This window comes from Mirounga angustirostris, unplaced genomic scaffold (assembly GCF_029215605.1).
Source record: "Mirounga angustirostris isolate CCGP_5_RB_7025 unplaced genomic scaffold, mMirAng1.0.hap1 SCAF_14, whole genome shotgun sequence".
Classification (NCBI taxonomy): Eukaryota; Metazoa; Chordata; class Mammalia; order Carnivora; family Phocidae; genus Mirounga; species Mirounga angustirostris.
Genome location: NW_026991722.1, coordinates 87,169,200 through 87,184,607, shown reverse-complemented (window position 1 = coordinate 87,184,607; position 15,408 = coordinate 87,169,200). Strand labels below are relative to the sequence as shown.

The 15,408-nt window shown below is 52.8% G+C and overlaps 1 long non-coding RNA gene across 1 annotated transcript; it reads left to right on the top strand.

The window, feature by feature from the left end:
* Window positions 1-1,011: 1,011 nt before the first annotated feature.
* Window positions 1,012-12,024, top strand: LOC135362456 (uncharacterized). The gene is made up of 4 exons (XR_010407197.1): window positions 1,012-1,320; window positions 6,337-6,444; window positions 7,856-7,955; window positions 11,783-12,024. It is a non-coding gene; the product is annotated as an uncharacterized LOC135362456 (long non-coding RNA).
* Window positions 12,025-15,408: the final 3,384 nt, after the last annotated feature.

Below are 15,408 nucleotides of genomic sequence, written 5' to 3'. Positions count from 1 at the left end.
CTTGGATATGGATCTGACGTCTGCCTCCATCCCCTATTTCACCTCATCTTTCCCGTGACTCCCTCTTACCCCAGTTCCCTGCAGCTGCTCTGCCTACTCCAGCTGGCCAAACGTCACCAGCTTCTGACTGCCTGCCCCAGCTGCCGTAAGTCACCAGGCCACGTCCCACTGAATCTGAGACATGCATGCATGACATCAACAAGTGGCAGCACGAAGGCGACATTTTCTTTGCCCAGCCACTACCCATGCTGCCAGCCCATCCATCGCTCCTTGGGGCACCCAATCCATCCAATTTAAATAAACAAATCCCCCAAACAGGGCCCAGTAATGGAAACGCTGACAGACCCTTATCTACGGCAGTTGGGGTGTGCGCAGGCCTGTAATAATTTGGGCCTCACCGAGGCAGAGGAGTTATTGTAATTGTGCCATGTCTATGACAGTTTAATCAGATCTTGAAAATCAGGGGCATTACATTGTGCACCTGCTCATGGGGACAAAAAGGGAAAAAAAAATGGCTGGTGGAGTTTTCTATCTCGGGCTTTTTTTTTTTTTTTTTCTATACCCAGGCAGGACCTCCCGAGGATATAATTCATTGCATGTGTGTATGGGAGGGTAGTGAGTGGGGGAAGTAGGAGCCAGAATTAGACAGAATGGTGACTACACCAGAGTGAGAGAGGGCCTCCACCAAGGGGCTTCTTTGGTCTACACCACCTGTATCTGGGGAGGAGGTGACATGTCTGGGATATGAAACAGGACACACCTGGGCTCAAGACCAGCAAGCTCTTCCTCCCTTTCTCTCTCTGTCCCTCCTTCTGGGCCTCCATTCTCTCCTTCCCTATCCCTCCTCTCCTCCCTTCCTGCCCCCCTTCCCTCCCTTCCCTTCCCTTCTTTGCCCTCTCTTCCGTCCAAGAATATTTGTTGGCCCCCATACTAGGCACTGGGATTCTGTAATGACCCAAATGTGTCCGAGCTCTGCCTTCAAGGAACAGGCAAGTGTAACCAGGGAGAAAAAGCTAGACCACAACATGTCTTAGTTTTGGGCCCCATGAGAGCAGGACCTGAGGCCCAGACTTCGGGGCCGGATGTTTATTTGGCGGTGATTGCCGGAAGCAGCAGTGAGGGCTCAGAGACAGGGCATCAGGGAAGGAAGACGATCCCAGTGAAGGGGGTGACATCGGTCTGGTTACCACTGTGGGCCACTGGGGTGCAACACCGCTGGGGAGCTTCTGAGGGGCAGTGTGGAATACGTCTCAGCTTTGAGAAAACCCTGACGCAGGAAAGCGGGGAGACACCCACTTACGGGATGTGGCCGCCAGCAAGGTAATGTCCACTCGGATGGGCTGAAATCAGTGGGTCAAGAGGCTGTGGCATGGCGCCCCCTGAAGGGCTCCTACACGTGTCCAGCGGGGGAGCCAGCGCATCTGGGTGGTTAGGGTGGGCTTCCTGGAGGAAGTGACGCATGAGATAAAATCGGAGTGCTGGGAAGCAGTTAAATAGGCAATAGGGTGGCGGTGGAGTGGGGTGAAAAGGGCATTCCAGGAAGGGGTGAACAGCAGATGCAAAGGCCCAGAGGAAGGAGGGAGTGTGGTGCTTTTGAGGACGGACAGAAGCCCCATGGCTGGGAACTGCGGACTCCCCTCAGTACCTGGACCAAGTGACTTCTCGCTCTAGATCCCCGGTCTCCTCACAGCCTCATGGTCAACACTCCCCAGAGCTGTCCTGAGGAGTAAAGACGATCACATCTGTGGTGGCAGCTAGGAGAGCCCTTAACACCGGCGGCCCGCAGAGCTCTTTGCTGCTTCCTTCCTCTTCCTCTTTCCCCGACTTTGGTCTTCAGAGGCCCGTTTCTGCCAGGCCCAAGGTATTTCTGGGCGGAAGGGCTTCGCGCATGTGTTACTGATCCGTGGCAATAGCAGAAGGACAGCTGCGGGCCTTGGCTTTGGGACTGTCCCCTCACTGCAGGAGGGGATGCTGGAGTGCATCCCGGCGCACTGTATAAACTGGTGAGTGCTGTGCGCAGGAGCACAAGCTGGAGACAGCTGTGCCCGACCCAAGACAGCGGACTCCTGACCCTGCAGCCCTCTTCCAAACCAGCTGTTGGGCAAAGGAGACTCTCCAGAGTCTACCCCCCCAACTCCATTATGTCACCCCCACTGAGATCTTGTCTCAAATTCTTCCTTAATTAGGTTTCTCCTTCTGAAATCCAAGAGGGCTCTGCCAGAGAGGCCCTGGGGTTCAGCAGCTTTCATTTTCAAGGGAAAACAGCCCAGGGGTTAGGAGGACTCAGTCATTCACACCTTGGTGTGAACTAGGTTGCAGGGCTGTGAATGTGCTAAATGTTTCAGGCGAGTGGCCAAGCAGCCTGTGAGCTGGGCTACCCCCCTGTGAGTCTGGAAGGCAGAAGGATGCTGGAGGTGAGGGGTGGGGGGACCAGAGACCCGGCTTCTTTTCCCTCTCCTAAACTCCTTCCCCATGTTGTATAACTGGCAAGTTGAACTATGGGCCCCTAAGAACATCTTGGGGTTCCAAATGGGATTTCTGTGGCACCCAGCACCAAAGTACAATACCTGGCGTGTAGCAGACACCAAGTGAACATCAGATGGATGGATGGATGGATGGATGGATGGATGGATGGATGGATGGTTGGATGGTTGGTTGGACGGATGAGAGATTGAAAGAGTCAATGGTTGCAAGAGTAGCTACATGAAGAGCATCACTGATCAGACTTGGTGAGACCTATTTGGGTTGGTGGTTTACATCCCACAACCCAGGGCCAGGCTGTTTGTGTTTGCAGCCTGTTTCCCAGGAGGGTTCCCCAGGCCCAGGTTCTGTAGAATACCTCTGTTTTGCCTCTGAAGTGCCTGAGAGAACCCCCTGTAGATTGTTCTTTGTCCCAGCCGCTGTCTTCAATGGTTGTGAGTGCTATGACAGAGAGGCAGGTCATCAGGCACAGGGGGTGTGACAGGGGCTTCCTGTCCCATTGGACCGTGGGGATGGGAATGGGAGATGTAAAAGGTGGTGGGAAGCCAGGCCTGTTCATGCTTCAGCCATCTGTGGAATCCCCCAGAGAAGTGCTGGGGCTCAAGAGACATTGATTGATTTGGAGAGAAGATGGAGTTCTCTCTCACCAGCAAATCCTTGAAGCATTCATTCATTCACTTAGCAGTTTCTTTGATCTCCCCTCTACCATTACCTCACTCACCTGTTTGTTTTTTCACCTACCCATTGTTTACCCACCTACCCATCCAACTATCCATCCACCCATCCTCCTGACTCTCCACCCACCCATTCATCCACTCACCCATTCATCCATCCATCTATGCATCTATCCATGCATCTATCCATACATCTTTCTGACTTCCCACCCACTCATCCCCACACCTATCTATCTCCTCATCCCCCCACCCATCCATCTACTCATCCCCAACCACTCATCCCCCAACCATCCACCCATTCATCCCTTCACCCATCTCCCTTCTCATTCCCCTATTCATCCCCATCCACTCATCCCTCCACCCATTCCTCCACCCATTCCCCCATCTTCCCCCCACTCATCCACCCACTCATCCATGCATCCATCCATCCCACATATCCATACCCCATTTACCTAACCAATCTATCAAGTAGTTTGTGCCAGGATTTGTTCCACACACTGGGCACACCGAGGTGGCTAAAATAAGGTCGATGCATTCAAGAAGCCCCCAGTCCATGGGGATGATCATGATACAAACAGTTATAATCCAGATAGATCACTGTGAATGGGGCAACACAGGAGGCTGGGTGAGCCCAAGGAAGACATTACCCCCTCTGTTTCCATGGAGCCTTTGCAGATGCTGTTCTCCCTGCCTTCTCCTCCGCTCTTCCTTCTCCTTGTCATCTGGACCGCTCCCACTCATCACTTAAGTCTTAGCCTGGTGCCCCTTCTCTGGAAAGCTGCCCCAACTTCCTTCCTCTTTTCTATGAATTGCAATTTTCCACCTACTTTTGGAGGGCTGGGTTTAGATTTCATTCATTCCTGGCCTGGCCCATAGTGGATGCAGTGTGAATGTTTGAGGAACACATAAATGCAGGGAGGGTGTCTAGGATAACCTCCCCATCTTTTCGGACCCTTCACCTAATCATATTTGCAGATTCCCTTTGCTGTGTAATGTCGTGTATTCACAGGTGTGGGATTAAGGCATGGAAATCTATGGGATGCCCTTATTCTGCCACCCATACCCTCTGAGGAACAGATACCAAGATGGGCTTAGAAAGAGGAGGGAGCCGAGGGAGGAGGCTGGGAGGGCCACCAGGTGGTGAAGTGGGTCTGTCCTCCCGTGCAGGAAGGTGGAAAGGAGGGAGGATTGGGTAGGAAGGGTCTCAGATGGCTGCACAGTTCTAGAGAATTTTCAGCCAGACCAACTGGGACTCCTTGAGCCAAAGTCATTCAACAGAGACTTCCCAAGTCTCTCAGGAATGGTCCTGCCTCAGTGGCCCTGCCAGGATGAATTCTCAATTCGTGGAAAGCATGACTCCAACAAGCATGGGGACACAGCATGGTGCATTCTTTTTTTTTTTTTTTTTTAAGATTTTATTTATTTGTCAGAGAGAGAGAGAGAGAGCACAAGCAGGGGGAAGGGCAGGCAGAGGGAGAAGCAGGTTCCATGCCAAGCAAGGAGCCGGATGCAGGACTCGATCCCAGGACCCTGAGATCATGACCTGAGCCGAAGGCAGATGCTTAACTGACTGAGCTCCTCAGGTGCCCCACAGTATGGTGCATTCTTATGACAAGAAAAGAGGGTTTCAGTGACTTCAGTGTCGGGTTGAAGTCAGGGAAGGGAAGAGGCTGTGGGCCCAGGTGAGGGTGCTGTCTCTGGGCCCTGGGGGTGGAAAACTTCCAAGGTCTGGACCTGAGGGGACACCAAGGGGCCTCAGGAGTTCTTTGAGATTTCTGGGGGAAGCCCCACAGCCCATCACCTACAGAGGCTTTGTTGGGGTATGTGTTCCTTGGCCACTTTGTGGCCATTTGCAAGGGAAAAGGAGCTACTCCCATCTATGGTCTTATAAATGGACCTGAGTTAGGATTTTTCTTTCTCAACCTGAGCCAGATGATATAAGCTAAAGTTAGATTATCTTCTTTATTTACCCCATTTCTCCCTTCCTCTTTTTTACTGCATCATTTCTAGGGGTCTTCCCTAGAAGTGTGAAATCAGGCTGGTGGGGTGTCTGCCTCCAAGGGCACATACCCATGGAGTATTTCCCATTGCGGGCTCTGACCTTGGGCACCAGCGAGACAGCTGTGTGACATCTGTACTTGTGCTTTCTTTTCTGTGATCCTTGCAGACATCACTAATTGATCCCAGAATTCTTTCTACTGAGCTGGACGTGGTCTCAAAAATAGAGTGAGCATATCATGTACGGTGCAAACCAGAACGCTTTCGAGAATGAAAATGTGCACGATTAAGAATGACCGCTGAACAGCAGCCGTAAGCCAAGATAGTCCTGGGAAGACCAGGGTGTTTGGACATCCTGCTTCAAAACCTAGCTCAACCCAGTGTTCCCGGTAGACATTACCAATAGATCACCAAAATTTGCATGTGAGATGAACCTTCTTTGCTTTTCCTGGTCTCCCCGTGTATGACAGAGCACCTGTCCTTTCTTGTATGGGATTCTTCTGGGTCTGGCCAGACATTGGGGCTAATTCCAATCTTTTTCATCCAACTGGATCCTTTTCCTCCCCATCCAGTCCCATCTGAAACATCTACGAAATGGGTACCATAAAAGTTGTATCTCTGAGAGTGAAACACATCTTTTCTATCCAATGGAAGCTGGTAATTTCCTTCAATAAAGAAAAAAATGCTTGACTTGAGCATAAAAGGATGAAAATGAGCATTTATCCAGCTCCTGCTGTATGCCAGGATGGCTTTCATGCTCACTTAATAATGAGTGGTCCTTCTTTATGTTCCCCAAATGCTATGAGGTGGGGAAGTGCTGTGCATTTCCCAGATGGGGAAGGAGGCTCAGAGAAGTTAGTTGAGTTTATACAGCTGGAGTGGCAGGGCTGGGACGTGAAGCCTGGTCTGGCTGGGTCTGGAGACCACATTCTTTCCATTTCTCCCCCTGTTCCAAGCTGCTCAGCCTGGGGCTCCCCCAAATACCACTGAGTCTCTGAATGAGGTGCGCTATAAATACTGTGGATAAATAGAGTGTTGTCATGGGTCTGGGGACTGGAGCAGTGTTTCGCAGCCTCCTGATTCCATAATAAGCACAACACACCTCCTCTATCTTGAGAGCTCTTCTCAGCCCTGCACAACCAGGGTTTCTGCACCAGTGATTACCCTGATCGTTCTTTTGCAGATGAGGACACCGAGGCTCGGGGAGGGGAGGCCACACAGCAAGGAGGAGGTGAAGGCAGGATCTGAACCTACTCCCCGGCTTCCCCTGTGCTCTTGCCAGACAACCTCGGTGAGGACACCCTGTTCCCTGGGGCCATAAAGAACAGTGCCCACCTGGTCCCTAATTCTTCCCTTACTGAGATCCAGGAGGGCTGCGGTGGGAGGCAGCTGGGAAGGGATGTGCTGAGACTGCAGAGTGCCATCGCTCGGGCTCCCCGATGCTAATAACCCTGCAGGCACGTGGAACAGGCTCAGAAGATGGCTGGCATCTCTGGCCCCCCCACCACGCCCAGCCTTGTCTCCGACCTCCCTCGGGGAATGGGGCCCTTGCCAGGGGGCTGCCTCTGGCTCCTCAGCCATATCCGGAGAAAGCACGCCAATGCCGGGGCACCCTGTCTTCGGCCAGCCCCTTCTCCGCATTGTCCATCGAGGAAACTGAGTCCCGGCTAAACGGGCAGGGCCTTACCCGAGTGCAAACATCAGCTCAGAGGCACCTTCCTGATCCAGATTTTACATGATCCCATTTTACAGATGGGAAAGCCGAGGCTCAGTCCCGTAAGTATTTACTCGAGGGTTCAAGATTGCAAGCGGTGGGGTCGGGATTCGAACCCAGGCCCAACTGAGAGCGGGCGGGATGGAGGCTTTGGTACTTTCATTTTCCACCCTATGCTGTCTCTCTCCCACTGACCTCCTTGACCTTGAACTCTGTGTTCCAAGAGGAGCTCAGAGCCTGCACAGCAGGGTGAGTGTTTCTAGATAAAGCAGTAATACCGGCAGTGACCCTTTGCTGAGCACTTACCTGTGCCAGGTAATCAGCAGCAGCATCTGATCTGAATTGTCCCCAAGCTGCAGATAAGAGAATGGAGGTGAGCCCTGTCCTGCCAAGGCCACATCTCAGAGGAGAACAGGGTCAGACCACCCAGCGTCCCAGAGAAGCACATGCTTTTTCCTGCGTTCATTTACGTTTTCTTCCTTTTTGTGTGTGGGCAGACCCTGGCTTGGGCGTCCTGGGGGAGACCAGACAGAGGAGGTCTGAAGGGGCTTCTCTCCCCAAGGCCCATCTATGGTTCTAGAAGCAGGCAGCCCAGATGTTTGGTGTCCATGGAGCAGGCTCCAGCTGTGGCCCTGGACACTGAGGATCTCTTTGGCTGACCCCATGGGGCTGAGAGGGGCACTCTTACAGCAGGGTTCAGTTCAAGGTCGAGTGTGGGCTGGGGAATCACTCGTGTAGGGGTGAAGGTTTGCGGGAACCTTCTGGATCCATCCTCCTGGGTTGGAGGAGATCTCACCAACCCCAGCTCTCCAGTCCCCTGACACCCATGCATGTTGGGGTCATCCTGGGGCTGATTTCCTTAGGACAAATAGGAGGCTCCATCTGGCTGGCTGTGTGATCAGGGGAGGTCGCTCACCCTCTCTGGGTGATCTCAACTGCCTGATCAGTCAGGAGGGGTCAGACAGGCTGGATCATCTGTCTCCCACAGCTCATCTGGCCCTGAAAGGCCTGGAAACCAGCCCGGAAAGAGAAACCAGTCCCTACCTCAGCCTCTCCCAGTCCTTCCCAGACTGCAGACCTGGAGCAAGGTATTTCCCCTCTTTGTGCCTTAGTGTCTGTACCTGTAAAATGGATTTACGTCCAGTGCCCCCGTCGTGGGTTATGCAAAGCTTTTGGCAGGGACCTTGGCCCGTGGTCCACACTGACAACATGGAAATGCCACATCATAGGCAACCTGCCTACTGAGGGTCTTTGGCTGGGCAGCCAGGCAGGAGGCCAAGTCCCCGCAGTGCTGGTTTCCAGCAGATGGCCTCAGTTTCCAGCTCTGCGGAGTGGGGCCAGAATAACTCACGGATTCTGTGAGGAAGTGGAAATATGGCAGAATAGCAGTTTACGTTTATAGAACACCTTCCTCTTTCTCCCCCCTTCTTCCCCTCCTTCCTCTTCTCTTGCTCCTTCTTCTCCCTTCACCTCCCCCTCCCCTGCCCCCTTTCACTGTCCCCATCTCCCCCTCCCTAGTAGTGCCCAGACACCTGGGGAAGAGGAAGGAGATGACTTCAGCACTTTCTTGGTCCTAAGGGTGGGCTGCACAATGCAGAGGGCTTCTGAGAAGAGCTGCCTGAGTTACCCCTGCCCCCACAAGCTCCTCTGACCCCTTCCCACTCCAAGCACCCACTTTCTAACAGACAGAGATGCCCCTCACCAAGGGTTGGTGACTCACCTGTCACCACAGGCTTCACCATGAGGAACCAAGGAGGTCCGGGGTCACACCTGGGGCCTGTCCTTTGACCTGTCTGGGCCTCTGTTTTCCCACCTGAGAAATGAGGATAGTGAAATTTGCCTTGGCCGGGGGTGGGGAGGGCTGTTGTCACGTGTGACTGAGATCGAGTTGGGTGTAAGGGGGCCCCCCAGGGATCCCGGGCCTGTAGGGGGGACCCTGAGATTCAGTTGGCACAGGGGCTTATCAGAGGTGGGGGGCAGTGTTGAGGGTGATGTTTCAGGGGCTGGGGGGTGGGGAGCCACAGGGTGACAACATTTTCATCTCGAAAGCTTTTTCCAGCCTGAAGCCCCTAGTTATTTATTTAGACTCTTCTATTGAGGCAAACTTAATCTCCCGAAGCCATATGCAACCCTTGGCAGCCCCAAAGACCGGAGGGCAGGCACGGCCGTGACCCAGCCCTGGGGGGCCAAGGGCGTCTGAGCCGCCTGGCTCTTTTCTCCCAAAGGAGAGAGGGTGGGTGGCCTCCGTTGTTTCTCTTGTGATTCTCGGACAGTGAAGGCATTGGCCGGCCCTCCGAACCGGGGGGCCACTTGTTCAACGTCCGAGTTCAACGTCCGAGTTCCCAGGAGTCTCCCGGGCACCGAGTTGAAATTCAGATTCTGAGTCAGCAGGCCTGGCTCTGGTGATTTGCAGGACCCAGTGCAAGATGACAACGCGGGGCCCCGTGTTCAAAAACAGTTCAGAAGAATCTCAAGACATCGGCAGGAGAGCATTGAACCAAGCGTGGCGCCCTTCTGGGCTCGGGGCCCCGCGGGGCTGCCCGGGTCCTGCGCCCATGAAGCTGGCTTGAGGCTCTGCATTTCTAATAAACTCTAGGTGGGGCTGATGGTGGTGGCCCTGGGCCACACTTTGAAGAGGTGGGTTTGGGGTTTCAGTGGCAACCGTGGGAAGCATTAAATGCTCCGCCGGTGTTAGGAGACACGGCTCAGTGTCCTCTGCCCTGTGAACTTGGACAACCACCTTGTTGGCCTCTCTGGGCCTCGGGCTCCCCAGCTGGAAGGTGAGGGGGCGGGTCAGACCAGATGGCCTCTTAGACACCTCTCCGCTGGCACCCTGTCCCCCCACTGAGCCCACCCCCGACCCCCGCTGCCGTGAAGCCCCCAACTTGTGGCCTCCAAACCCCTGGCCAGGATCAAATTGCCAAAGTGGCCTCGTCCACCCAGCCCGGCTGGAAGTGATTTTTAAACAAAGCCCACATTCCTTCTGAGCCTGTCGATTTCGCCCGTTCCCAAGCCCACCGCCCCGCCTGCAATTTCCTTGCCAAGCTGACTCCTCTGGATAAACAAATGGCGAAACCCGGCAAGCAAATAAATAAGCAAATCCCCATCACACTCCACCACGTCCCACCTCGCTCGGGCGTCTTTTCAGAACAAGTGTCCTGGTGACAATGTCGAGACATCAGGGGCCCTGCCGGGGAGGAGAGGGGGTACTGGGAGGGGAGTTGAGAAGGACAATTGGAATAAAATGGAGGTCAGACCCCCAAGAAGGGCTGTCGGACTTTAATCCCATAATGGAAATCGGGGAGGATTTTGCCTTCGAAGGTTCCCAGTGGACTTTTGTCGTGAAGACAACAAGTGCTGTACATGGATAAAGTGGCTTTAAGAACTATCAGAAAGTGGGTGTGCTGGGAATGGGGAGGAGGGGATGCCCAGGATGGGAAAATTAAAATTCTGCTCCTGCTGAACGTTTCTGGGCTCCAGCTCACCGCGCGAGCATCGATCTGTTCCAGCATTTGACTTTCAACCATGACAAAACTGTGGGCAAATTAATTGTTCTCCAGGATATTAAGCATCAGACTCCATTAATCCTTTCTGAGCGAGATGCTCGCTGAATACTAATTGGGAGGGTTCTGGGCTGCCATGGGGTGGTTTTTCCTGCCCACGGAGACCCCACTGGGTCCCTGCCTTTCTCTGTCTCCCCTGGGTGTGGGTGCTCAGGGCTGAGCCACCCTTCCCCCCCCACCTTTGTGCTACCTTTATGGCCGAGGACAGAGAAGGGACAGGTGGGCCCAACCTGAACCTCCCCTCCCCCGCCTGGGCATCTTCTTCCAGGGAAGCCATGGGACTGGTAGCAAGATTGTTTTATGCAAATTCCAGTATCTGTATGCAGGCACGGCCGTGAGGATGAACGCAAGAAATAATTACCAAATTATGCACGTTGAGTTGGTTTTCCTGCATCCTGACCCCTTAAAAGGAAAAGCAAAAACAGCGACGAGAGTGGATCAAACAGACAAACGACCTGATGGCTTTGGTCACCTGGGGGGAGGCCAGAGAGCGCTGCTTTGGCTGGGGGTCTCAGTGCAGAGTTTTGACAGGGGTAGAAGAGGAGGGTCCTGGGCAGGAATCAAAGCTTCTGGGCTTCAGGCTGCCAGCAGACTGCCAGGTGTCCTTGAGCAAGTCATTTCTCTTCTTGGAGCCTCAGGTTCCCCAACCACAGAAGGGGATCTGGAAAGAGGGCTAATAATGCTGTGTCTTAAAACGTGGCTGGAGGTGTGGTCGGGGAGCCCACTGAACCGTAGGTAGGACTGATCGTGATCAGATGCGCACAGCAGGGCTCTGAGGGGACAGGGAGGACCTCTGGGGGCATCCCCTTGCTTTGCAGATTCTGTCCCATCGTTGAGGGCAACAGCCCTCTTATTTCCATAGGGTTTTGGGGCCATCAGCTCATCTCTGGATGGCCTGAAATTATCATCCCATTTCACAGATTGTCGCTCAGAGCAGGAGAGGCACCAAGCCAAAATCATGTCCTGCGGGAGACAGTAGGAGGACTAGATGGCGTATGTGTACCCTCTTCCTGGGACATTTCTACCCCTTCCCCACCCTGAGCTACTTCTCCCTGGTTACCTCTCCCATGTGGACAGCTCAGTGCTGCACGGAGCAGGATGAAGATCTCCCTTCCTTTGGTCTAAGCTCCGCCTGGAGCATCCTGAACACAGAGAACCCACTGGCATCAGACCCCAGTTTAGAGCATTTCCAGATCTTAACATGAAAGGAGGCTAGAATCACCTTCACCACCGTGGCCACCATCATCCCCAAATACCACGAAGCACTGTATACTTTCCAGGCATCAGCCTTCCATGTGGGCCTCTCACAACGGCTCCCTAATTTGGGTTCCATCATCTTCACTGTTTTCCAGATAAGACAGTTGAGGCTCACAAGATGTCCATCGACAGATGAATGGATAAAGAAGATGTGGTATATATATACAATGGAATATTATGCAGCCATCAAAAGGAATGAGATCTTGCCATTTGCAACGACGTGGATGGAACTGGAGGGTGTTAGGCTGAGCGAAATAAGTCAAACAGAGAAAGACGTGTATCATATGACCTCACTGATATGAGGAATTCTTGATCTCAGGAAACAAACTGAGGGTTGCTGGAGTGGGGGGTGGGGTGGGAGGGATGGGGTGACTGGGTGATGGACACTGGGGAGGGTATGTGCTCTGGTAAGCACTGTGAATTGTGCAAGACTGTTGAATCTCAGATCTGTACCTCTGAAACAAATAATGCAATATATGTTAAGAAAGAAAAAAAAGAAGAAGAAGAAGAAGAATGTAGCAGGAGGGGAAGAATGAAGGGGGGGAAATCGGAGGGGGAGACGAACCATGAGAGACGATGGACTCTGAAAAACAAACAGGGTTCTAGAGGGGAGGGGGGTGGGAGGATGGGTTAGCCTGGTGGTGGGTATTGAGGAGGGCACATTCTGCATGGAGCACTGGGTGTTATGCACAAACAATGAATCATGGAACACTTCATCTAAAACTAATGATGTAATGTATGGGGATTAACATAAGAATAAAAAATTAAAAAAAAAAAAGACAGTTGAGGCTCAGAGATACCAAGCCAATTGTCCAAGGCCACACAGCAAGTCAGAACCAGGGCTGGGATTCACATCTGCACGACCTCATAGCCTTCCATCTATACTATTATATATGTAGCTTACCTTCAGTTCCCCATCCCCCGCCCAGTCCTGAGGGGTGGGGGAGGTTTTCCTCACCCTCTGCAGCAGCCCCTGTACCCCCTGCTGGATCCACGACTCCCCGTTTCCCCCCAAGATGCCTTCTCAGACCACCGTGGGCAGAGAGAGGATCATGCCAGCCACTTGCTAACTCAGCGAATATTTATGCCTGTGCAAACATGCCTTCTGCATGATTTGGAGCTCAATGCAGTGTTACTTAATTAATGCACATGTAACACTTGAGCATATTACACCTATTAGAACTCACAGACAGTTAACACTCTGGGCCTCTGCTGCCACCATGTCCCGCAGACAAAGGCTCCAGGATCACCCCTGTGTTGAATCCATTGTCCAGGGAAACGCCTCTCTCCACGGTGTTCTGTCCACCTGTCTCTTTCCCTTGAGGCTCCTTCCTTCCTTCCTTCCTTCCTTCCTTCCTTCCTTCCTTCCTTCCTTCCTTCCTTCCTTCCTTCCTTCTTCCCTCCCCTCCTTCCTTATTTATATTTTACTTATTTTATTTTCTCCAGCCTTACTGAGATATAACATCGTGTAAGATTATGTACAACACAATAGTTTCATGTATGTCTAGATTGCAAAATGATTGCCATGATAAGCTTAGTTAACACATCCATCACCTCACCTAGTTATAATTTTGTTTCTTGTGCTCTCTTTCCCATTTGATTTTTGACTGTTCTCTATCTAATCTCCCAGCTTGGGTAATCTGGAGTCACGACATAGTCAAACTTATTACGTATAAAACGTAATGTTACATATTAAAAATTTCTGTTTTGGAGGTGTCTTGTACATAAAAGTTTTTAAGTGACATGCTCCAGGGGCTAGTGGGTCATCAAATGTTTTTAATTTCTTACCTCCCCAAATCTCCAGGGACTGATTTTCTTTCTTGTTTGACTATTTATAAGAGAAGGGGGAAAAGTCACTTCTTCTAGGGAGCACGCCCGGATTGCTCCAGCCCTTTTGGATACTCTTCTTCACTGACATCCTCTAGCATTTAAGATATTACAAGCCCTACAAGGGCGGGGACCCCACTTGTCCCTATCCTCTGGGGTGTCCCAGTGGGCCTCAGGTCTCAGAGCTGTGAAATGAGGTCCAGAAAACTTTTTCCACGTGCTCTTTGGGGCTACAGGCAGGATGGAGCAAGATATGGGTGTTGTGCAAGTCTGCAGCTGAGTTTAATGCAGCATCTTTGTGCATTCATCTTTCCATCCGTCAAATGGGCATGCCAATACCTTCCTCGAAAGCTTGGCCCGAGTGTTGAAGGACCTGTCATCACATGTAAACAGCCCCACCTGGTGCCAAGTACTGGGGTAAATGACCCAGGACCAGGAATATTACACAAACCAGGCATCCCCTACCCATTGCAAAAACATTTATTGAACACCTACTTTGTGCAAGGGCTATACTGGGCATTAAGATAGACATGACCCCCTGCTTCAGGAGCCTTCCAGCCCAGTGGGGGGTGATGAGCAATAAAGGCACAAACAATGACGTGGATAATCCTGGCTCATGATATATACCAGGAAAGAAGTAATTGGATGACAAAATGGTGATGGGTAAGGTTTCTTTCTTGGGATGGTCCAGGGAGGGCTTCCTGAAGGAGGCGTCCTTTGAGTAGGTGACAAGGAGGATAAGCAGCCTCATGGGGTTGGTGCCTGCCCATATGCCCCTCGCAAGATGGCCTGATGGCTTCTGGCACGTGTTTGGTCTGAATGTGGGGCAGGGGAGAAGTGCTGGGGAATTAGAGCCCCTCCCCTGGGGGGGAGTTCTTATCCAATGACAGATGTGTGCTGGGGTATAACTCCTCCGCCTCCCTTGCCTGTTGGGTGCATGACCCTGAGATGCACGTTCTCCATGGTGTCCCAGAGATCCTGGCACATCTGAGCCTCAGGGGCCCCCAATGGAACCTGCTCACTTGTGCAGCCTGAGTTGGCCGCTATCCCCTTCCGGCTGCATTTCTTTAGTCCCCCTGGGGATGCTCCCTGGGATCTGCTCCCAGATAAACCGGCCTCGGAGTGCTTATCCAAGGTCTGCTGCTGACATCTCCCAAGCAAAGACACCTCGGTGGGTGGGGTCAAGGGGTGCAGGTCACTCTGGGCCCCCAGCTTGGGGTATCCCTCCTTGGTCCCAGGGGTGGGGAGGGCTCCTCCCCAGGCCAGGGAGCAGAGGATTAGCGCTGTTCCTAGAGCTGCCCGGTAGATCCCTCCCCAGACGCTGTTTCCAAAAAGGATTGAATAAATACATCGTCCAGCGGGAGGGGGAGCCCTGGCTTTCACTGCCCGCTGGTGGGAAATTAAATAATGTTCATTTCTGCCGCTGTGAGCCGGAACAAGGCTGGCCGAGCTGCAGGCCGGGCCGGGAGGCGGCTGCGATTGGCAGCTCGTGGCAAGCCCTAAATCAGAGCAGCCGATGAAATTTCTAATAGCAGGAGCGCGACTGGCATCGGCGTATAAATAAAGTTCCCCTCTTGAAAGGCAGCTTATTCCAGTCTGGCCGCCAAGGATATTAAGCCCGGAGGACTGGCGGCTGCGGCCAGGCTGGACCCCGGCCAGAAGCCAGCTGGGTCCCGGAGGCGTGAGTCCTTCCTCAGCAGAGGCCCCAGCTGCCCCCTGAGAATGGTCCTCTGGGTTGAGTTGCTAGGTGTGCCCAGCTCCGAGCTATCTGGGTGCGTGTCTGCAACGTGAGGGCGTTAATTTGCAGGGCAGATTTCCTTATTCCCACTGCCCAGATGAGCAGACCGAGGCTCAGAGGGGTGAGGTGTCCCGCCCAAGGTCAGACAGCCGGTGA